Here is a 25,378-nt window from a genome sequence, read left to right as displayed (position 1 = left end):
ATCACAGAATCATTTAGATTATCTGAATTGGTTTAGTAAGCATCTCCTCTCTCAAATAATTAACAATTAATTACAACCTTAATCTATTTTAAATTAGGCAAAGTAAGACAAATTTCTTAAACTTTTCATAATCTTGGGGCAGAATCACGAAATACACTTATGCTTTGAACTTGACCCAGAAAGTTATTTAATGCAAAAATAAATAGCTCTAATTCTGTTTCTTGGAAAGTATTAAAAATATTAGAGACAGTTTTCAATGCAGCCTCAGTTTTAAAGCTGCTTCCCCCCCCAAAAATGATCATTTTTGTAACACTATTTTTACACTTTTTCATGTAGATACATTTCCAAGAAATTAAAACAAGAAGAGCAGACATCAAAACAGATTAAAGAAAATTAAGTATTTGTTTTCAATCTAATTTTACAGTGTTCTTGTGCAACTCACACATTTTTGTAAAGTTCAAGCAATTTTGCCTGCTGCTATTGTGTAATAAGGCTGCTCTGAAATAATTTAAACTGAAGTCTTTTGAACACACAGGAAATATTCATTGTCAGTAATTTGCTAAGTGATCAGGCCAGTAAAAATATAACATATGATAAATCTGGGAGCCAAGTAGTATTTCTTTCAATTGGCTTAACAAGTAGGACAAAACCCCTATTCAAAGTGCATCCTCTTGGAAATGCGAGTGAATTACGGCAGAAATAGTTTTCTGATTGTGTACATTGCATGAAGGAATACTGAAAACATTTGAAGGCACAGCTAAATCATTCTGCAATTCAAGCACTGAATTTAACATGAGTGGAATATTTAGTGCTGTTTTAACATTTTATATCATTTCCCAAGACTTGAATGGAATGTCTTTTTCCTACTTGTAACAGTGTTTATTACTCAATTATTCAACACTTGCTAGTATAATCATAAAATATAAGCAAAAATTAGCATATCTTGTGAGGCATCTATAATCAACTTTTTTTTTTTTTAGAAAACACTATGTTAGATTTTTTCCTTTAAAAACACTATTGTTGAGGGAAAGTTGTAGTTCTATGTATTTTAATCATCAATCTAGTTTCTTTTCAGTGTCCATCTAGAGGAATTGGTGTTTGTCCTACCTTTCAGTTGAATGAAAGCTGTCCCTCGATAGAGGGAGTGTCTCCTTGCCAGCTGTCACCAAAAATCCCTGCTTTGTTAACTCAGATGTGCTCCTCTTGCAGCAGGCATGATTCACAGGAGTGCTCAGCAGACATTTCAAAAGAGTTAGAAGGAGACAGCCCTCTCATTCAAAAACCCTTTTTTGGTGGCTTTTGGACTTTTTAACTTATTGAAAAGCTGAGCTGAATCATATGTTGGCTACTGACTGACGGGTCTGCCTTCTGATTCAGTTCCAGGAGAGAATAATTTTTTGTTTCCTAGCAGAAAATGACTCCATAAGAGAGGTGGAAGGGGACTGGGGATTCTTCTTGTTTGACCTCTGTGTTCTTATTTTTCTCTGTTAAAGAGGAGTGTGAAATTCACTTGACATGTCTGTCTAATGGGATGGGCTTTTTTGGAGAGTAGAGAATAAATTCCTTGAAGTTCTGTAACCAATAAAAATTGCTTCTTAGGAGAAAATGTTACAGCATTTTCCTGTGTTTGTTGCTCTATTCATATTCTTATAGCAAAATTCAGATTTCAGAAGGGGGAGACAAGCTTCCTGGAAGATCTTACACAAATGCCTTTATGTCTTTCACCCATTTTTCTACTTCTTAATGCAAAGATCAGACAGCAATACCTCTGATTTTTTTCCATATTAAGGAATGAGAGGTGAGTCTAAAGTATCAGTGTTTCCTGGAATTCAAGAGAGCAAGATACTACTGCTGGGTAGTTAATACAGCTTGGATAAGGACAGGATAAACCATCATTCCTTTGCAGTAAATCATTGCTTCTTCCCCTCTCCCTTCATGTTTTCCTAGTCCCACTGTCTCATGTTAGTTTCTTAGAAATTTCCACCCTTGTTCTGTGCAAGATTTGTCATTTCTTGGGAGACTCTTCTGTTCCTCAAGGTAGCTAAGAACTGATAAGCTCATTGATTTCAACTGTTGCTGCTTCTCCCCTGGGGGAAGAACTTGCAGACGAGGTCCTCTTCATGCTAAGGAGACTTGGAACAGCTTGCATTGAGTTTCTAGGCAAGAATACTGAATTATGTAATCCTACTGGCACAGCAGCATTATGTGGGAATAGAAAATGCATAGGAAGGATGGAATCTTTGAAGAATTTTACTACCTAAATCTATAATGCAAATTTCAGAAGCATGTATTTTAGATTGTTGCTGAAGTGTAAAACCAGAGCACTTTAACACCAGGAGATAGTTTGTGCCATTATATAAATTTCAAGGACTTATATTATAAAATGATTTTTAGGTGCTGGTGATAGTTATTGCTGCTCATGTTATTATGTGTGAGTGAGACAACTTGTTCTTTGCATTCGTGGCAGTAGCCAAACTATTTTCCTGAAACTCCATACAAATAAATTTTTTTAAAAGATAAAGACATTGATTGTGATGCAGCCATCTGGTGTGGAAAATCCTGACTCACTGGTAGAAATTTAGCAGTCACTCAGTTTAGGAGTGAAAATGCCAAACCACCCTAGCTTGTAAGAACGGTGCTTTATCTGTAGATTCATTCTTTTGATGCATTTTGCACAACAAAGGAAATCCTTGAACAAATATTTTTAATCCTGTTTACAGATCTTGTTCTGAATATAAACCAGATCTGGGTTCTTGTCTTAAATTACTTGTCATTGTAATACCTGTAATACTAGAGAAGGCTTCCAAAGTCAAATCATTGATACAAGCTGACTTCATTGCAGTAAATCCTGCATACAGCAAAATGTATTTTAACAATCACAGATACATAACTTCTTAATAAGCTTTTATTTATCTTAAATCAAATCATGTTGTCATAAACATTGTAGTAGTAGCATATTTCATTTCTCAGCCCATAGTCTACTTGACATTTAACTACACATTTTCTTTTTTTGCTTTATTTTTTATATATCATTAGATCTCTTGATCAACAGGAAATAGTTCCATAAAACAAACACACACATACCCCCTCCATGTGAAGTCAGTGGCATAAAACACACACACAATCACCGTTCAATTCTAATAGGACATTGTTTCTTTATTCTCAATACCTAGTTACTAACCCTATTATAATGAATTTAATGCCTGTTAGCTTTTTTTCTCTAAGAGATGTAAAGAAGTTGGATTCTGCTCCACACTGTAAAATTCTGTATATTGTCTGAGTCATGCTGGTCTGCTTTGGACAATGAACTTTGCATTCTAAGTGAGATTACTGTCATGGACAAAACAGACTCAGTTTGGGGAAATTAGTTTAATTTGTTACCAGTCAAATCAGAGTAGGATAACAGGAAATAAATCCAAATCTTAGAAGCACATTCCTCCACTCCTATATTCTTCCTGGGCTCAGTTTCACTCCCAAATTCTCTACCTCCTCTCCACCGGTGGCACAGAAGGACTGGGAATCTGTGATTTATCACACATTCTCTGCCGCTCCATCCTCATCAGAGGGAGGACTCCTCACACTCTTCACCTGCTCCAGTGTGAGGTCCCTCCCATGATAGACAGTCCTCTGTGAACTCCAGTGTGAGTCCTTCCCACGGGCTGCAGTTCTTCCCGAACTGCTCCAACATGGGTCCCTTCCACGAGGTGCAGTCTTTCAAGAACAGGCTACTCTGGTGTGGGTCCTCTGTGGGGTCACAAGTCCTGTCAGCAAACCTGCTCCAGCATGGGCTTCTCTCTCCACAGGGCAACAAGTCCTGCCAGGAGCCTGCTCCAACATTGACTTCCCACGGGGTCACAACCTCCCTCAGTTGCAACATCCACTTGCTCCGATGTGGGGGTCCTCTAGGGGCTGCAGGTGGATCTTGGCTCCAGAGTGGACCTCCATGGGCTGCAGAGGGACAGCCTGCTTCACCATAGTCTTACCACAGGGTGCAGGGGAATCTCTGGTCTAGTGTATGGAGCACCTCTTACTCCTCCTTCTTCAACGACCTTGGGATCAGCAGAGCTGTTGCTGTCACATATTCTCACTCCTCTTCTCTGGCTGCAATTCCTGTTGCACAGCAGTTTTGCCCCTTCTTAAATCTGTTATCCCAGAGCTCAGCCTTGGCAAACAGCAAGTCTGTCCTGGAGCCGGCTGGCATTGGCTTTGTCAGACTCAGGGAAAGCTTCTAGCAGCACTTCAGAGAAGCCATCCCTGTAACACCCTGCTACCAAAACCTTGCTGTGCAAACCAATAGACAGTATAAAATACTTGAGTTGACTTTTGACATGTTTTGTTCCTAGATAGATTGCTTATTATTCTTTGTTAATTGCACTAAATTGCATGTGACTGCATCCCAGTTTTCAATAACGTTAGTATATTTAGAGTTGGAGTGGATTTTTTCCCCAGCTAAGCATGAGTACGTAGGATCCAATTCTACTGTAGTGGAACAAACAAATAATCACAATGCTTGGGATTTTCAGTTGCTAAGGAATAAGAACCCTAGGCCAGATGCTTAACTGAAGTACAAATTTTTCATTCCTTTATCTTCCTTTTGCCATTGAGTGTATAATTCTGATGGAGGCAGAGAAGTGATCACTGAAGATCTTACTCTGTTTAAACAGAATCTTTTTTGTTTGGTCCCACATGTGTTTCTGCGAATTTTTCTGCACAGTTTCTGGAGGCAGCAAAATTGCTGTTAAAATTAAATCATCATGGAAAACAAGTAGATGGTGGCCAAAAAAACAGTGACACTGGGTACCATTGATCTAAAAAATGTTTTAGTTTAAATAGATAGACATTGCCTTTGTAAGAAGAGGGTTTTTTCACTTTTTCCGAGTTAGAGTTTATGCATTTTCTTTTTCCTGTCTTCAAAAGCCTTCTCAATGTTCTTTTTTTTCTTAATGCAACTGTTAATTATGATGATAAATACATTTAATCCAAAACATGTTCCTTTGGGAAATTTTAAATGTGTACAAATTCTCTTTCATAATTTAGTTTTCATCTTTCATTAGAGATCAGTCTGTTTGCCTTAAGATCTGCCTAAGAAAGCTTTGAATACAAGTCTACTTGGAAAGGTGAAACTGATAGTTTTCAGTTTTTACTTTTAATTTTTCCTAGCCTGGACTGCCAATAAGTATTACAGGAACTAAGAATTAAAAATCAGGAAATAAAAAGACGTGCTTGCGAAGTTCCTTACAGTTTTGGCATCTCATAGAGTTTAGCCTCTCTCTTTTGTTTAGAAAGGCATTTGATCATTACAATTTGCTTTTAAAAAATATTTAAATACAAATTTCAAAAGATGTCTAGATGAGATTTTTTTCTAATACTGAAAACTTAGCTCAAGGAAAGAATGAAAATCGTATTCCACAATTTGTGACAAACAGAATGATTTATGAGTCTTGTCATGAACTAAAATCCAAGGATTACAATTTCCTATCTTTAAATGTTTAGCTTGACTTTCTAAGAAAACACATCTGGAGTCTGTGTGAGCACAAAAGGGTAGCTTGTGTTGGTGTCACAGGGTAAACTGAAGACCTTTGGAAAATTTCAAATAAGTTCCTAAAAAGCTTTGTTAGAATTGACAACCAAAGGAAAGAAAGAGATCTGGTTCATTACCTTTTAATGTAAGCTCATTTTCTAGAAAGCTCTAGGAAATCCACATAAGGCAGAGACGATGTGAGCTTCAGCTAAAAGTGAGAGTCAGCCTGTGCAACAGAAACCCACAGGGTCATCAGTTACCCTTGTGCAAAATTCCACCATATGTATGGAGCAGGGTGGGGATAAGCACGTAAGGGATACACAGCCACAATGCTCTGAGAATAGAGAAAGCTTTATTGCATGAGAGCAATACTTCAGGCTATAGTTTGAGCTGAATAGGCCATGTGCCTACAGCATCCATATACCTCTGACTACATAGTGTGTCTCAGCAGAGTACGAGCAAGATCCTTGATAAAGACAGAAATTAACAGTTTGGGAGTTTTATGCCAGATTGGAATAGTTTGCAGAATGATGCAGCTAAAATAATTAATTTTAAGGTGTACATATCCTGTGAATAATGTAATTGATAATCCTGAGTTTTTTGGACTTTTTCTGTTTGTTAGGACAGCACAGAAAAGTCAAGAGATATCTTGATTTTACCTGTATTTTTGGTTTTGTGGAAGGGTTATTTGGATAAGCCACTTAAACTTTCCATTTTCCCATTTCCCTTATAAATTCAAGTTAATGTATGTTTGCTTCAAATAACTTTTCAAAGATGCATGAAAGAGTAGGTAATATATCAAGTGTAACATATTATTGATATCTTTTTATTAACTATGTGCTTTTTCTTGGGTGAGGTAATGTAAAGTTGGGAATTGAAGACTAACAATTTTCTTTTTTATCATACATTTATTTTACAGTTCCGATATTTTTGTCATTAAGTGCTTGTTTCAGCATGTGCTTCCCCAGATCTGTACTACAAGAAGATGCATTTATAAGAGAAGAGTAGATTCAGTCCATAACCAGTTGATACAGCTACAGTTGTGACAGACATATGGCAAAATGACAAAGTGAGATTTGAATTCCTAGGGGAAGAAATAAAATCTGATTATTCACAGTTGTTAACTCTTTACTTACACTGTGATGATTCAAACTGGACGTGCTACAAAACCATCAGCAGGTTTAGCCTACATGTAGTAGGCTTTTTAAATAATTTTTTTAATTAAATTCTTCAAACTCTCTTTCAAATTTGGATTAGGACATCAGAAATTAAGTCGTTTTATCTCATAATGAATTTCTAATGAACCTTCTATTTAATGGGAAATTGCAAAAAGACAGTTACTGAAAAAAATCATTAAAAAATTTATTTTAATTATGATATATTATTTCACTAGTTACCTAATTTGATTAAGAATGTGGATATATTACAGACACTCAGGGAAAAAAAGTGAAAAAAAGTTCTTTCATAAAAAGTCAATATGCTTGATCTGTCCAAATGAAAAAAAAACTTGTAAAGAAATAGTGCATTTGAACATGTTTCAATGGAAGGCTTATTTATGTTTGTTTCTTTCCTAAAAAACTAACTAAATAAATAAATCAAACCAACAACCAAATGTTTTATATGATTAGATTAACATGCCCCCATAAAGAAAAATGTTAGGTTTGAATTCAGGCATTTGGTTCTGTTACTGTCATCAGAATTGACAAATCTGTTATTTCCTTTTGAAAATCTGTATAAATATACTAAGGTACACTGGAAAAATATTTTAAGAGCTTGGAAGGTGTCTTTTTGGTACTGTTAAAGTATAAAATAAAGGTTTTCCAGGGCATTTCATCCCATTTCCAAATTATAGTTGGGAATTTAGCTTTTTGAGTCTTCTTTCAAGCAAACATAAAGCTAGCAAGATTCTCCTGGCAAACCTCTTCTCAGGCTCTGCATCATATAATCTATTTCATGAAACAGTCCAGCTCATTTAAAACTCTTCAGGCTTCTGGCCTTCAGCAGCTTTTCTGGAAGGCAGTCCCATAACCTCACTGTTCTCATGGTTTAGAAAGTTCCGAGGCTAAATCTGTTCATGGCAAGCTTCTCGCCTGTTGCTCTTGTGCTTTTTAAGATTAAATTGTCCTCCCTTGCAGGGTAGGGTCTGATGATATGATGTATTTAATATTCATACAGTTCTTGCTCTTGCAGTGTTTTCTTGCAAGACAAGCTGTATTCTCAAAGACTCATGGAGAATATGGACAGACAGATATTGACTCAGATGAGATCTCACTAGTGTTTTTACACTTTGCTTTTTTTTTTTTACTCTTTTTTTTGTTGTTGTTTTTACTCTTTGCTGCTTCAATTGAATTTACCTTGTGTAGTATGTCTGAAGTTTTAAAGAGTTCTGTGTCAGAAAAAAAGGCATGTTTACCTCCTGCCTGATTTCTGGCTGATGAGCTGCTGAAAAGTAGTTTTGCAACAGTCCTTAGGGAGATTCTTCACATCAAATTTGAGAAGTTTAAAAGTTAGGCACCTAAGGAAGTCTTCCAAATATCCTTTATGCATGACTATAGAAAGATGGAAGAATCTCCAAAGAATCTCCATTTATCCCATTTAGACATGTCTAAAGTAAATAATATAAAATTACCAGCGGATTTGTTCACATCTTTCTAGTGATTATACAAGGAGACTCAACAGCTGTGAAGATAAAAAGGTTTTAGATGGATTGGATGAGATGAATCCCATTTTAACTGGGGGACACTGTACTCTGTTCTTTCATCCCGTTTACTATTCCAGTCCATTTTTCCTTTGTATGGTGCTCTTCCCCCTTCATGGTGGCAGTGCTACTCTTTTTTCTTTTTTTTTTTTTGGACTTCTTGCATTTGTTCTTATTTTAGGGATGAAATCACAAAAGTAAAATTGTAAACAAAATGAATGCCAAGACTGCTTCAGGAGAAGCCCTACTGGAGTAATCTGTTTTAGCCCAGAAGTTCCTATTTCAGCACACTTCCTTGGCATTTCCTCTGCAAGAGTCACTTTAGTCAGCACCTTCATAGTCTTATTGTAGCCTTCTTTTTTACCAGTTTATCAGGTAATCTCCATTGTGACACCTTACCAAATGTTCTGCTGAAGTTCAGATAAAATCTAATCTCTCTGTGCAGTTCTTTTGTCTGAAAAAAGGTATCCTATCAGGCTACTCTGACATGACCTACCTTTACTAAAGCCATGTTACATTTTATTCTATTGTCCATTTACCTTCAAGCCATTAATTATTCTTTCCTTCAAATTTTATGATAGGATTAACATAGAGCCTGAGGTGTAAAAGGATAAAGAATTCTAAGTCACCTTTTATTCTCTGATATTGGCACAAATCCAGTTATGATTTGAGCATATTTTGCAGCTCTACCTAGGTAACATCTTTGTTAAAAATCTTTCTATTGAATCTGGTAATACATAGCCATTTTTCAGGGTTCTTAGGTGAAAGTGGGCTTGTGAGTAGACTCAAGTGCATTAAGCTCTTTAAGCTTTGCTTATCCCTTGACTATGATTATTGGCATATATTTGTCTCACCACACTGACTTCACTGAAGATTTCCCTTTAATTTGGGGATCACATATTGATCTCTACTATAGTATTTCATCTTCTTTGATAGAGCTACTTTTTTTTCCCCAGCAGATGAAAAAGTTTTTGGCATTTCCCTGAATGTCTTTTTTTCCAAGGAAAATTTTGCCATTTAAAGTTTTAGGGTGTTTTTTTATCCCGTCGTTTTAGGCTTTCTGCTTTTTCAAATATTGTTATTTTTCGATTTGGATCTGGAGACCTGTACAGGGATTTCCCTTTCCTTGAGGTGCAAGTTCTAATTAATATTTAAATATTTGATATAAAGAAATTCAGGTGCCCATTTTTTTTTTTTTGTCTGACGGGACTAATATTTTCAAGTAAATCTCAAGGGAGCTCTTGAAAAGGTGTTTTAAAGTATGTCCTCTCTGTGAAGTAGTTTATTTTACTGGTAAAATAAATAGCTCTGCGCTTTTAATAGTAAAATTAAGCTTATATTACTTGCACACTTTTAAGAGAGTTTCTGGTTAATCAAAGCTTGTTTTCAGTGACTGTATCATTGCTTAGGTAGAAAGAAAAAGGTCTTGATATTAGTGACCAAGCAACTTTTCAAAACACTATTTTAAGTCATTAACAGTAGTTGACTAAAAGGCATTTTGCATAGGAAATATAAGAAAACACTGCAGTGGCATCACGTTGCTCAGTAACAATTACAGAATTATTGTACTCTAAGTTCTCCAGATGGATGTGGAAAGGAAAGAGCAAATGCCTGTAGACACGTTCCCCACAACATTGACTCTCCCATGAGAAACACTTTTGCTGTCTACATTTAGAAAGTTGCTAATGAAGTAGAGAAGCCAATGTTCCCTTTTGCAAATGTGAAAAGAGGCTGTTATAAGCCCCACTGGAAATATGCTGCACCATTTGCTGAATGCAAAAGGCTTTGCATGCCAGTCAGAGGTCATCAGTTTCTTAATCAAGATTATGGAATGAAGCAGAAACAGCTGTTACCTGCTGAGATATCCTGATGTTTAGGACTGGGATCAGCTGGTTACCCTGTTTTGTTTTGTTTTCATTCAGCTTAACATAATCTAAAAGAGATTTTAATTTTATCTAAAAGAAAATTATTTTCAGAATTTGAAATAAAGGGCATAGTTGCAATGTTTAATGAGAAAAATGAGTGCTAGTAAAAGGAGTAAGCCCACATAACTTTGCTTAGCATAAATATTAGTTCAAAGCTTTCTTTCGTCTCCATGACCTCTCCCACGGCTGTATTCAGGCTACAACATCTCATTTTGCCCAAATTATGGGTATTTGCAGAAGACAGTCAAGATTTGGGGCATGTCCTTTTTATGTGCATAGTCAATGTTCATCTCTTGTGAAAGAGAGGAAGAAGAGGACAGAAAAGAAAATAATTCATATTCAGACAGTCTGATGCCTCTAGTTCTTCAATATTCATCAATCCAATTCATTCCTGCCTGGTCATTGTTTGCTATGTCCTGTTTTAGAGATATTCATATTTAATTAGCCCAGCTAAACAAATGGCATCCTTCCAGCCAGACTGGCTTTCATGCATCTGAACACTGGATGGACATCAACAGTTAGGCATTTGTTGTCTAAATTCCTTTTTTGAACCAAAGGAAAGAAACAGGCATTTGTGGTGTGTGACTCATGATCTATTTTAGACATTTGTGTACATGAGGGTGGGAGGAGCGGCATGCTAGAGACATGCGTTTGTCTCCACCGACTATAAAAGAAGCCTTGCCATCCTGCACAGATTTAGGGATTGTCAGCCTTAGGTGGGGTGATTCCCATCCTTAAGGAGTGTTCTTTTACTAGGCTAGGTTTTTACCAAAGCAGTGACTCATGAGTAAGTCCTCTCCTCATCTTGCAGAGCTGGGAAATTTCCATGTCCCAGAGAAAAACTTCTCATTCTCCTTCTTCGCTTACCCAGCAATTACGGTGTAGCCACACATAACGTATGTGGGACTGGTTATGTAACTCAGGGGAAAGCTCTTGTTTAAGACTAATCCCAGAAGTGACCTGTAAGTGGCATTAACTGCCTTGGGAAGTTCTGATTCTTCTTCATGACACTGGGATGAAGACAACGAAAACCTGTCCTGGAAGATCTGGGTGACAGACAGGAGTTCTTGGCATTGCTCTTCTCTGTGGTCTCCTATAGATACAGGACTTTACCAGCATTCTGTTTGCACCTGCAAATGTTCCCTCGGCAAAGAGAAAAAAATTGGGATAATCAGTATGGAAACTCAAACAAAGCAAAGCTTTCACAGAAACAGTGTTTGCAGTCAATAGAAACCACTGTAGATGTTCCAAAACTGGTGTAATTGTGAACAACTGTAGAAGGGAGCAGTTAGGAACATCCGTAGTCTGAACATCTTCAAATACTTTCTTTTAAGTCGAACCTAAATGTGTGTGCTGTCATGTTCAGTGATGAACTGATGCTGCTTTAAGGCTCCTAGTGCCTGATCCAGAACATCAGATTGAATATAAGATTTCTCTCCAGAAACATCAGCAGGTTAGCTTTGTCCCAGCAGGGTTTCTTTAAGGCTTCCATCACCTCGGCTTTATAAAGTATCAGGTATTTGATCTGCATTTAGCATAAAACCAGCACAAAATCATAATGTCACCATAAAGAGCTTATTATAGCGTGCTTTGTGAAATGTGAAAGTGATGTGATTATGTCCACACCTGACCTGGTGCAAAATTGAATTATATTGGGTGATCTGCCAGAGGACAGATCTGATGTAATTGTCTGTGAAGTTTAGATTTTATCCTGTTACACTTACATGAACTTACCTGCCTATTCTAAGGAGAATAGATAGTGATAATAGAGAAAGCACCTAGTGAAGGTATTAGGATGACAAAGGTGCTTGTATTGCAACTGCAGTAGTATTCTCTTCCCCTAAGGAAAAGTGAGTAATATTCTGGTTCCTGGAAGGAATGACAACAAGCGGACATTCTCATTGTAATTAAAAAGAAAAAACCATTCATTTTAATAAAGTAACAGTGTTAGTGTTTGATTTATTAATTTTTATTTCTAGATTTCCTAGTAGGAAAAGAATAATGGAGAAGTAGAGATGCTGAGTTTTAGTACCTCTTTGCAGCTAAAATAATATTCTATTTTTTTGCTTGTTTAGATTTCATTAATTAAAAATACAGTAGTAATCTCAACATCCTAGCTATTTGTCTACATTACAAAGCACACTAGGGCTTTGGTTTTGAAAGAAAAAGTATAGCAAACTGTTAATGGAATTTATATTTGTTCTCCCAAGAGATTTAAATGAAGTCTTGAGGGTAGCCACAATCCCTGGTGAGAATTTTCTTTCCTATTAAAGCTGACCTGGACAGGGCTTGCTTTCATGCCACATTGAAATTGTCTGGAGAAAAGAGTCTCTGTGGGAGACAACAAACTTTTTTCCTGTTTCCCTGCCTCTGACCATCCTAGCAGAGCCACTACATCTTAGTCATTAGCAGAGGAGAGAAGGAAACCAATACTTCTCAGTTCTGGAAAAGAAAACCACTCAAGAAAAATATGATTACTAGATCCCACAAACTAGTAATGAAAAGTCTGTTTGATCGCTAACGACTTACGCCTGACCTCATGAACTGGAAAATATTTTCTGTTGTCTTTGGATAAGTCTTGTCAGTGAATTGTTTCAGGATTTCTTGGGATGTACGAAGTAACTTAAAAGGTGACTTGTTTAGATTTTAAAACATTTATTTATTCAGTGTACTTCAGCTTGCTAATTATATAGCCCAAGCAGAAGCAATTAGCTGCCAGCAGAATATTAGTAGTAAGCTTTCTGTGATAGTCTCTCTACCGAGCTAGCACTGGCATTAAATTTTTGTTCTAAAACACCCACCTGTATCTGTCTCAGTTTCTGCATTAATAAAGTAGGAAAACTGGTTTGGAAAAGTTAGACAATATAAACAACTCCCCTCATAAAACAAAAAAAAATAAAATAATATGTTATTTGCATACATTTTTTCTATCAAATAGATGCTTTAAGGTACATTTATTTTTGCATTTACCTAGCTTGAAGTTACTAAAACTGCTTTATAAGTCTGAAGCAGAGATTTGCTAAATAAAAACTTGCCTGCTAAATATAAATTTTCTTGCTAAATATAAACCTGAATTCTTACAGCCAAATGTATAAAGTTATTTGAAATTGGATGTATAATGTTGTTATTGTACTACTTTTTAATGAGGATAAAAAACAAAAGAAAGAATGCTGATGGGATACCATATCTAACTGTATGGGATCTGACTCTCTGCAATGCCAGCTACTTTGTGACTGCTATCAAACTTAGGAAAAAGAGATCAAATTCTTTTTAAAAAGAAGTTGAAAAAAATCTAAATATTTAGGAGAGGAAAAGGAACCATAAATTATGTGTGCAGTTTCAGTAGGCTGAAGAATGGTTTTAAATCATTTTCCATTTAAAGCAGATAAGTGTCTGCTAAATATGGATCATGGTGGAAACTGATTTTCTGACAAAACAAACAAACAAACAAACAAGATAATGATCATGTGCTGGTTTTGGAGAATTGTGTCATATCTGTCAGGAAGCCTCATAATTACTCTAACACAAAATTATCACTGTGGTAACTTACATCAATCTTAGGTGATTGGAACTATCTTGCTGATAAATTTGAAAACAGTGTGAAATACATCCAATCACTGGGCATATGGCATGAATCCACCTTCCAGTATGAGAGCCATTTTGTGGCATTAATGCATATTTCAGAGGCAAACTAACCTCCAAACAGCTGAAGGATACCAGCCAACTGCCTGCAAGGAGAGAGAGAGAGAGAGAGAGAGAGAGAGAGAGAAATCAAAACCCAAGGGACAACACCACTGCTGAAATCCTTTTAAGTCTTCTGTGCATTTGCACCAACTATGCCTTATAGAGCTCTGAGCAAAACCAAACAGGAAAGTTCTTAGACCTCTTGCACTGCCAAATATTTTGTGGTCTCTGGGAGCTTGAGAGTTGAACTACGAGACCTGTGTGGTATGTGAAAGTGCTGGAAAAGATTGTTTTAAGTTGGGAGGCGGTGACAGTGCTGCCGGATCTCAGTAGCCTGCTGAAGTGCCAGACGGCTTCTTCTGTGGAGTTTAAAAAGGACAAGTGAAGTGATCCAACAGCTAGTAAGTTTATCCATTAGGGTCAGGTGAAGTACAAACTTCCTAATTGCAGTTACCTCTCTGCTTACCACAAGGAGGGGAATACACTCTGTGGAGTTTGCGGAATCAGAGTTACATTTCTTTCTTTTGAATCTACCCTCTAATCTTTAAAAACTCATCGTTCTTCCATAGAGCTGGTATACCAATTTTGTGATGGAGCTGTACAAGTTGGAAACTATAGTTACAATAGCATTTCTCTGAGGAAAAGATGCATTAGAAAAAGTTGTTTTGCAAGGCTGTCCCACCCAGAGGTGGCTGTCATGGGATCAGTGGTCATTCTTTGGATGAGGGCTGCTAACAGTACTGGCCTGGAGCCCTCTCACCACAACCTGCCACTTTGTCAGATCCATCAGCAAACATAGGAGCTCCAGTCAGACAAGGTAGACATCAATGATTCAAAGAGAACTCAAGTGGCTTCTCATAAAAGCTTTAAACTCACATATCTTCACTGAATCTCTGAGTTTGGTATAAAAAGGTACATCCAGAATGAAGGGCTTCCATGTTGTTTGTCAGAGCTGAAAAAATGCAATGGTCACTGGGTTACAAGAGCCCTATATCCTTTTTGCATGCTGTGAAGTAAAGCTCAGAACTTCAAACTAGTTATGAAGGCAAGTCTAAGAAGTTCAACACAGTTTTTCACAGCTTATTATTACCTCAACAACAGGCCTTCAAGTCACAAAATAATGGGAAGGAGATACAAGGATGTAGCTTGTGAACAGAGTCCAAGAAGCCATGGTTTGTGTTCACTTTGCGTTCCTTAAATCTCATTTCGTGACCTCCAAGATTTCTAAAGAGTCATGTGGGTGGTGTAGGGGTGATGTACCCTGAACAGAGAAATCATGCAGTGAGAGATGGACAATGACCTTCTAAAAATCTCCATTACAGAGGGCAGGCCTGGCAGTGTGTGACCTTCTTCATGCATGCATCTGTCTCCTGTACTGCCCCAGTCACAAGGCTGTCCTTGCACCCCAGCAGCCTTCATGTTGACAGATACTGACAGTTTTCCTTTTTTCAGCATGTACTTTGGAAGCAGAAAAGTACTTTGTGCCTAGGCATTAGAAATCCTCCTAATGCTGCCTAGAGGTGGCTGGGGCAATAAAGCATTCTGTTACTTTTTTTTAGGCAGACTTTTAACTGACTTAAATATAGCTACAGGACATGTTGCAAAGTACTGTCTTTTAGGCATTCTTTTTGCTTGCTCCTGTACCCAGATCTTTGCTTCTTGTAATAATTGTGGTGATCAATCCCTGGGATGCTTTTCCCTCATGGGATCATAATGCATTTGGAGTGAAAGAGTTGGTTTGCCACTACAGTACCAATCAGACCAGCTCCAAAAGTACCTGTTGTGATTTCTACTTTCTGCTGCTGTTGCTGCTCCCTGACCAGAAACCTTACTCACTCAAAAGGCAGCTTTTTCCCTTCTCCCTCCCGTTCCCTGGCTTACCCCTATGACTTTCTCCTCTCCTCCTCCTCCTCCCTCTTTTCTGAAACTCATTTTTCTTAGGTTGAACGCAGACTCCAAAAACACAACCGTTTTCTTTGGTTTGAAACAGCCCTTCCTGTGCATACTGTGTATATTGAGTGACTGGCTAACAGTTTGGATCAAGCACCATTCACTGGAGAGAGCAGGAAGGAATAAGATGATGTGAATGATGAAAAAGTCTTTATGAGGAGAAATTGCAGTAACGGTAATGTAAAGACTGCCCCTGACTTTAGAGGTCTCTCCTGCAGCAGGGCACCACCAGCAACAGGGCAGCATCTGGGATGAGAATCCCTTGGAATCTCACCATGTAGTGGGTGGCAGTGTCTTTTGACCAAGCCTGGGCCCAGTGTAATGACATAGGAGGATTTTTATCACTGCTAAATTTTACACTGTATTAACAATGCAGGCATACATTTTCACTTTGTCAGTCCTTAGGAGCAGCTGAAAAGTTTCAGTTCTCAATTAAAACTCAGCAGCAAGGTCCTTTCTGAGTCAGGTCTAGGTTTTTCAGATGTGAATCATGATAGAGACAACTGATTTCTGGGTCTTTTTCTTTGAGCCTTGCCTAGATTTTGTCCCTAGTGAAGGAACAAAGAGAATGTGTTTTTTCCAAGTAATTCAGTTCATTACATGGGTGGGCTTGACTTTGGTCATATCTATGGTTCTTGTTTTAGTCTTCTTTCAGAGTAGTTGTTACTTCAGAACTGAGTCTGTGTCTTTGTGCTGTAAACAAGGAGTGTGAGTCAATTTTTAAAAAAACAGCCAGTATCAAAGTAATCTGCATTAGGCAAAGATGTCAAGGCTGTCAATTTTTCATCCCATAGTCAGTAACAGATTTTTCAGCTTTGTGAATAAAACCCTGCAGTTGTCCAAATTATGCACATCCTCACTTTTTCTTCTCTTTAGTGGCTCCTTGTTCCATGTTTCATCACAAGTTGAAGGGCTTTGCTTCAGGGGCATATTCCCAACCATTCCAGGTAATCTGACTAAATTCTTTTGCATCCTACTAAATGATGGAACAGGGTTAGTAGCCAGGAGAGTTTTCAATAAAAGTCTTCACTCCTCTGTGAAACTTGCTCCCTCTGGTGTTTCAGCAGAGCCAGTGCTTTAATTACATCATAATAATGAGGAATTTTTTTCTTTATAAGATCTGTAAAAATATTACAAAACCTTCCTGTATCTTACTGTAAAAAAAAAGATTTCTTTCAGTTGGTGTTTTCACAGAGACACCAAGGTGTCATTGCAGTGAATGCAAAGAACCACACAATACCTTCCCACATTGGTCTGAATGCCATCTTCGCTATATATAATCCTTTCATTTTGTTATATTATTTAATTGTGTTCCCAAGTTGTATGTTTAAGGCATTAAAGAAAAATAATTTGTCTGTCTAATTTTGGAACCTTCATGTATAAACCACTTGTTACTTGTTTTTGTTTATAATGTAAAGCTATTTGTATCTGTGAAGCTAGAAAAAAATGGCATGTAAGCATGTTTCTAAGTTAAATCATTCCCAGTTCTGCTACATCAGAGTTTGGACATGTTCTTACAACTCAAATAAGACTGACTGGATAAAATCATGGATCATGTAGATAAAATTTGTACATAGCAATTGAAGTGTTTTTTGCATGCCTGAGATGGTAAGTCACTCAGACAAGGTTTTTACTGCACTGTGGGGAAATACTGTCACCTGTTTGTTTTAGTTCTCCGTGCTTAATAATCCAGAGTACTTTTGCCAGTCTTCGACTCCTGCAGTCATTTTATTTGGCTCAAGTAAAGGATATTTTAAACAACCTGGAAAGGAAGAGTTTAAACTTTCCAGGTGAGCATTGTGAAAGGTGTTTTTAGATTGGCATGTTACATGGGGCGTGTTGCTGCACTTGTAAATGGCATAAAAAGTTATTGCCTGTCAGGTGAGATGGAGTGACTGGTTGTATATGTTTGCATTAAACCTGTCCCCACAGTGAAATAAAACGTCTGCCCAAACAAGGGAGTAAAGAAAGCAGGTACAGGTCCTCATCTGCCAGATGGCAACTGCTTAGGTTTGCTTGTTTGATCTCTTGTAATCATCTGCAACAAAAAAATTAAAATGAGAGCAGGAGTAGGAGCAAAATCAGCTTGTGTCTTTTGAGTGTATAAAACTTTGTTAACTGATTCTCAATCTCTTATATTGAGGAGAATAAAATGCTTGAAGACCCTTACGCCATTGAAGTTAGTATGAATTTTGTCATGTGACTGTGAACAAATCCTTAAGAGGTATACTTCTATCAATCTGTAAAATATCTTACTGTAGTGCACAGTTTTTATTATGATCAAATACCAACAGCTACACACATATCAAAGTGTATAATTCTAGAAAGAATCAAATAGAAGTTGTTTAGACAACCTATGGCATGATACCTTTGGGCCCATTCTTTGGACGAAAACATTTATGGAAGAATGTAACCAGAGATCCTAGATAAACAAAGATAGACTTTTATTACCACAATGTTTCTGATGAGCTAATCATGAAAGAGCATGAGGTTAAATAAGAATTCTAAGAAAATTTTTATTATAACCTTTCTATACTCTTCTGTTCATAACAGCATGTGATGCTGTCCTCATACTTTCTAACAATGCATTTCTGTAGATGAATGATTCTACAATGTGGAAAATTCATAAGTAATTCAAATGCCTAACAATTGAATGAGCACTTAAGATTGTATTGTCCTTTCTCTAAAGATTCTTGAAGTCTTTATGTATAACTTAAAATTTCTTTAAGTATAGTTACTGTTTTATTCTATCCACTACCCCATAAACTTGTAATTATAATGGTAATAATGGCATTTTCCATAGAAGCATATTTTCTGTGCAAATACATCTTTCTGTACAAATACATCTTACACTCATTTTGTTTTATAGCAACTTTTAGCAGTGAATACAGATGGGTAAATTCTTGAAAGATCTGCATATATCTAGTATACTATTATCAGACATTTATGTCCTTGATACTCAAATGGTTTCTGATGCCTGAAAATTCCATTTAAAAAGGAAAAAGAAAATATTATTTTTACTTCTGTTTCTTTTTGCTTGAGTCCTTATACCGCAGAGAAATTCCTCTTAAAAAGCACTTGTGATTTAGCTACAGTTGCTGATATAATTAAATAGTGGTCCTGATAGGAGTGTTTTAATGTTAAAAACAGAGCTCTACTTTGTGTCCTATATTACTACAAACAGTTTAAAACCAGCATTAATGATAGATACATTTTCCATACTCAATTCATTTCTTCTAGCAGAAAGGAGGTAATAAAATAAAGCCCATACACCACATGATATTAACACACGAATCTGACATAAATGTTCAGATGTCAGTCCAAAAAATAAGTGAATGAGGATTAAAATGTTGTCTCATTATCACAGAACGTAAGTTGCAGAATGCAAACATGCTGTGCATATATCACTGCCTTTGGCAAGAATGGTAATTTAAAGCCTAAAGTAGAAGGGCAACTCCTTACATGTCTGTTTTCTTGGAACTTCATAACCAGTCCTGCAGTCTGGAAAACAAAAGAGCTGTTTGTGTGTCATCTGGTTTCTTCATAAATATTCAGGGAAGACTTTTGTTGATCCATGGAAGCTGCCTCTACAAACATTTTAAATATATAAATATGGATTTTTCATGCAGTCTTTGTTCTCATAAATACTCCATCTGGAGTTTGGCTAATCCCCATGTAAGTGAGATTTGAATGGCAGGACTTCCTTCCTTGCAGCCTAACAAGGGTTCGAGTGGTAACCAGGCTCTCCCTTTCTGCTTTTTCTCTTCAAAGTGTGTAATTGAGGTTGTAGTGAGAGGGGAAGAGAATTGGAGCAGGGCTGTTGGTGGTGGAAATACTCCTACTCCACAGCCCACCCTCCAATAAGAACATCATGAAGGTGGCCAGTAGTGTCCACTGCTGCAATGAGCAGTGTGGGTTCCCAGCCACCCACTGCCAGGTCTGCCAGCCACTGCAAGAAACCTGAGAGACTGAGCCCTGTAAGGTTTGTATTAACAGAAACAGCAACAGCCTTTTGCCTTTAGGAGATATTCTGTCAATACACTGCAAATGTAAGAGAGATTCTGTAGTCACTTGAATATTTTGGGGGAGATTTGGAACTAGATGATCTTTAAGGTCCCTTCTAACCCAAACCATTCTATGATTCTATGATTTTATACCAGGTATACAGATTGCCTTTAATTTCCAGAATTTCCTGCTAGTAGCTGCAAAGATCTATAAAAAAATGGCCCCAGAAAGCCAAGAGTTCTCACTTTATTATAGAGCATATAGATGACCTGAAATGGCAAAGTGCTCTGTCCAAATACATACAAACTCTCTAGAGTATCATCTGCTTGCTCTTTTAAAGCTAGAGCACCCTTAGATGTGTGTCCAAATTTATCTCCAAAAAAGTTTGGACTCCCCTGTCCTAATTGTAAATGTAGCTTCTTTAACATGCAAGTTTCTTCAAGGATGTATGAAAGATTGTGGTCACCTTGAACTGCCCCTGCTGGCATCTTTCTGTGACTCTGGCATAGAAACAAAAATGAATGGAATGCCTGTGAGGTACATGATCTCAGATTAACAGTTAATATATTTCCAATCAGAATGAGAAAAAAAAAATAAAGAAGACATCAAGCATATCAGGTATCCTTAGATAGTCATGTGATATGTAAGAGGGCCTGTGTTCACATCATTCCTTTTTTGGCATATTTAGTTTGCAGTTTCAGACTAACGGAGATTTCCTAAGGATGAGTTTAAAATACAGAGCCAGAGACTAGTTCCAGGTTTGATGATTAGGACACTCACACGCAGAAAGGTATTGTAAAGATTGAGTCTCTATTGCCATATGAAGTGGAGAGGGTCAGAGAAGTGAGATTAAAGCACAAAACCAAAATTGTGTCAGCAGTAGGATTCATCAGACTGCCTTGCAAAATTCATTCATTCTGCCTGCCTTGCAAAATGGACTTGTGCACAGTAAGCACGTGCCAGTCCATATGCATGAGTGTTTCTCCCTTATTTCTTTTTCTTTTTTTAAAGGCTTCAGTTTAATCCTGATACAGGATGGGAGAAAAATCTAGAATCCCACAGAAATTTGTAAGCTAAAAAATAATTGTTTCTTGCACAATTATGCTTACAGAAACTCAATTTTCTCCTCATGCTCACTCCTGGAATTATTTTGGGTTCCTCACTGTTCATTTGGGTTCTGTTTTACATTGAGTTTACTTTTCATCTGTTTGCCCTTGTTTGGATAATGTTTAAACAGATGAAGAATCAAACCAGGAGAGAAAAGAATACAGAATCACAAATGATCACTCAGAAAAATTTTCTTCATAACTTTTAAATAGATCTCTCTGGACTCTAAACTCAAATTTTCTTGTTGACAGATTGACCAGCAAGGACCTTTCCAACAGTGCTTTAGGTGTAATTTTAACTAATTTCTTCCTTTCCATTCTCCATAAGAGAGTGGTGAACTCAACACATAGGCTTTGCACAGTTTTTGCGATTTTTTGAACATTCTTAATGGAGACTGCACACCTTGTTTAATTTCTGGAAAGCAGCTTTTTTTTCTTTGTTCTCAAGCTGATCACTCTTCTATAAAATAAACAGGTCTTTGTGCTTGTAAGAACAGCATTAGAAATTGAATGTTCCTCTCTCAGCCTTCCTATGGCAAATAAGCTGGTATAAATGGGAGAGGAATGGTCTGCAATGAAAGTAGCATGAAGTCAGCAGTCAGCAGTCACTTTGTCTGGATGAAATTTCAGATCCCTTGTTTGTGTATTGTTCAGACTGGCAAAAAATATGTTATTAACAGAGCTGTGCTGCTTCTCCTGGCTGAATGCATTCCTTTTACTGCCTACTAGGAAATTTTTTGATGTGACCATAGGCATCATTATTCATAGGTGATGCTGACAAATATGAACACTAGGATCACTCATTAAAGCAATGGATGGAGATGGAGGTGCATATCCATCAGTAATATGTAATCACAGTACATCAAAGAACGATGGAAGATATCTTGCATTTTGCACTGCCAAAGGGATGGGTTAGCTGTTCCTAACAGATAATTTTCTGGCCTCTTTTTGAAGACCTACACTAACAAAGATCATACAACCTCCTTGGCAGCTTTTCCAGTGCATCAATACCATTAAAATCAGAAACTTTCATATCATTTCTAATCTGGGTTTACAGAAGTGTAAGATCGCTGTTTCTTGGCTCATTGACCTTGGTCTCAGACAACACAATTTTTTTTTTTTTTTTTTTTTTGCCAGAAGCATGAGCTTTCTACATGTTTGAAGACTGTTGTTATTATTTCCTTTGTATGGAAATAATCTTTAAGCTGTCAAGTCAGCTACTCTTTTCCATCAAGCCTTCCCCCCATACCCACACCTGACTTCTGATGCTTGCTGTTTGAGGTCATTTCTGTGGAACTGTATGTTTCAGTTCTGTTCTGTCTTTTAAAAGTTTTTTCTAGAAATTTAAGAAGGTTTCCCAAGTCCCATCTGCCTTCATGGAGGCGAATAAATAGAGAAAAGGAAAAAAAATGGGGGGAGGGGGGAAGCCAAAACACCACAAACACAACAAAACCACAAAAAGGAACAGTCCAGAAAATATCAGGGATTTGTACTGCTTACACCCATGCTTTGATGGTTCCTGATAACAAGGAGGCTGAGGTGCGTCGAGCTGAGGGTGAAGACCCCACCGAAAGCATCCTCCTCCGGGCGCTGGCAATGCCGGTGTCGGCGGGGCCGCGGTTCCCTCCCTTTCACTAGATGGCACCACCCGCCCGATGGACCGGAGAGGGAAATAGCGCCTGGAAGGATGAACTCCCGCCCAGGGAAGTTGCTCTCTCTCTCTCTCTTTCCAGTGCCGTATGGCTGAACTGTCCGTATGGTAAACAAATACACACACACGGAAGCCTTGTTTCCTCCAGCCTTCTTAGAGATCAGGGAACGCCTTTTATACTGCGTCTCACTGCGGGGTCTGAATGTACCCTGATTCTTTGTCATTTAAGCTCTTTGAATCTTATCCTGATGGCCCTTCCTGATGGTACCTCTTCCTGTTAATATTTCTTCTATATATGGGCACTGGAAATGGACCCTTCTGCAGCCTTAGCAAGATTTATGAAGCTCTGCAGGCCAGAACCATGAAAAATTGTTGATATATGTGTGATTTGAGAGCTGTATTAACAGGATAGCTAGAATGCAAAAAGAGTAAAGCTTTCGTTGTATATATTCAAGTGTGATGGTAAATGTAACAGACAGTCATACACCACCTACAGTGGTGTATGAACACTACTTGTAAGTTACAAAAATAATGAGATTACAGAAAGCGCATGACTTGTAACTTTCTGTATATGCAGGCTGATCATAAATATCTGCCTGTTGCAGAACTCCTCTATTGTCACACTCTTAGGCATTGTCTTTTATTTTCTGATATGTTTTTCTGATGCAATTTAAAATACCTCATTTTAAACATAGTTCTTTCCCCCTACCCCGATCTTGTGGTTCTTGTTGCTTGAAGTTTCCCATTGCCCATCAGATTGTTGTTAAAGTGTGGATGTGGCATATGTGGGGGAATGTTGGGTAGCAGGTAAAACTGGAGTGTACTTACAGCTCTTGATCCATCTGAACCCATTTGGCAAATTTGCAACTGTAGACCCAGAGGCTAGAATTAACACCAACTGTCCATGCACAGTTCCTTGGGAGACAGAAAAAGATTTATTTCTGATTTTATTAAAAATAGGGGTTTTCTTTACTATATATATTTATACACATACCTTTGTGTGTATTAGTATGTACATGTGAATATATGAGGTATAGGATGCTGCTGCTTCCAGGAAAAATATATCTGAGAACTTTAACTTCATGCTTACTGCAACAAGTTTCTCAAAGCAGCTGGCACATTCAAAGCTTCAAAAAGAGTCAAAGCTTCAAATAGCTCTTCCCCAGAGATAATTTGAGATCTCAGAAGCAGGGATTACCTGTAATGTCTTCTTAGTTGAGCATTTAAGTTGAGCAGGATATTTAGTTTATCAGCAAAGTGTGGTCTGGGTGTTATAAAATACCTATGGACTGCATTTTATTTCCTCATTATGCATTTCATTTCCACACCAAACATAACAGCACATTTCCTGCAAGCCAATGGATTCAAGTAACTCTCATCAGATGTATAAATGAAAACGTACTCTAATATTTTATTTCTTGTCAAATTAGGTGCCAGCATTTCTATTAAATTGCAGCAGCATCCTGAACAGATCCCATTTCCCACCTACTTAGCTGTATTCAGTTGAACAAAACAATTTCCTCCTTCTGTCCTGAATTGTTTTACAGGGATTTTAAGATGTTTACCGGGCGATGTATTTTAAGGCTATGTGAATTAACCCCATGTAGAGTTTAACAGGCGTGTAAGTGTGGAAAGTTTCTTGGAGAAAGTAGGTGTTCAGTGCAAATAGTTGTAATGTATTTAGAAGAATAATCTCGAATATACTTCTATGGCAAGCATGTATGACAAATATATGCAGTCTGAGTATAGGTGAAGATTTGCAGAATAGTTATGGTAATTTCCCACTGATTTTTAAATTTTGCAGTAAATTTCTCATAGGCCACAGGAGTAGAAAACTAGTAGAATAGGAAGTGACCCATTAAATATTTGTGGAGGTCATGTTTTGTGTGTGTGTTCTGCTGAAGTGTTTTCCTCAGTACATTAAATGTTTATATAGCCCCGCAGTCACTATTAATCCAAGTAGTCATGTTTTTCCCAGCCCACCATAGACTTTTACCTTATGGTCACCCCCTTGAAATTAATCAAGGTGACAATAGATTTGTCATCACTGGAAAATAGTTTATTATTTTAGAAAACACAATCTGTTTCTGCCCAACCAGAGCTGGATGTTGCTAAAAATATTGAGAAGGTTAATGTTACATGAGTGGTAAACCTCTTCTTTAACTGATGCACAGGCAAAAGAGGTGAACAGAGATCAGTTAATCTTGTATTTCTGATGGTATTGAAGCGCCATGTGCAAAGCACTTTGTTTCTGATCATAAAAATCCAAACTTTTCTGAGAACATAGGAGGAAATTTTTTTTCTTTAATTTGATTTGACATACTGATACATGTTCCCTATTTATGGCTATGCGTTATTAATAGATACAATGATTTTTGTATTTTTTTTCCCGTTTTGTTTCCCATTCTGTTTCATTTATACATACAAGAGAAGCTTGAAAGATACTCTGTTTTGTAAACAGCTACTCATATATCTGGGCACATAAGATAATTCTTAGCTACAACAAGCAGAGAGGTTCATCATGATGCCAAGTTCCATCTCATCACCAGCAGCAACTCAGAGACATGTCAGTTCTGAATTTCTGCTCTTCACTGGCCAACCCACCCATACTCCTTTCCCCCCCCCCCCCCTTCTCATAGGAATACTGCTTATCTCTTTTTTCGGATTTGGTACCCTAATACTAACATCATCTTTGTCTCCAAGCTTGGTATCCTCTTTTTATGTTTGCTCCTACTTAACAAAGAGGTGCAAATAGCTGGTATTCTTACAGCCTGAACTGGATCAGGATCCTGAACCCTTTGGTCTGTTAAGAAACTGTACAGTAAAGAATTGAGGCAA

The 25,378-nt window shown here is 37.4% G+C and overlaps 1 protein-coding gene and 1 long non-coding RNA gene across 3 annotated transcripts in view; one reads left to right on the top strand and one right to left on the bottom strand.

Annotated features, from left to right (window-relative positions):
• Positions 1–25,378, top strand: part of NT5DC1 (5'-nucleotidase domain containing 1) — a 128,883-nt gene that overhangs the window by 49,511 nt on the left and 53,994 nt on the right. The gene's annotated exons all lie outside the window — the stretch shown is intronic.
• LOC135411729 (uncharacterized) lies at positions 8,385–22,671 on the bottom strand. Its single transcript, XR_010429269.1, has 2 exons — positions 22,390–22,671; positions 8,385–13,872 (listed from the first exon to the last, which is right to left on the bottom strand). It is a non-coding gene; the product is annotated as an uncharacterized LOC135411729 (long non-coding RNA).

Source organism: Pseudopipra pipra, chromosome 3 (assembly GCF_036250125.1).
Source record: "Pseudopipra pipra isolate bDixPip1 chromosome 3, bDixPip1.hap1, whole genome shotgun sequence".
Classification (NCBI taxonomy): Eukaryota; Metazoa; Chordata; class Aves; order Passeriformes; family Pipridae; genus Pseudopipra; species Pseudopipra pipra.
The sequence above is the reverse complement of the archived record's forward strand: the minus strand, read 5'-3'. Positions and strand labels throughout refer to the sequence as shown.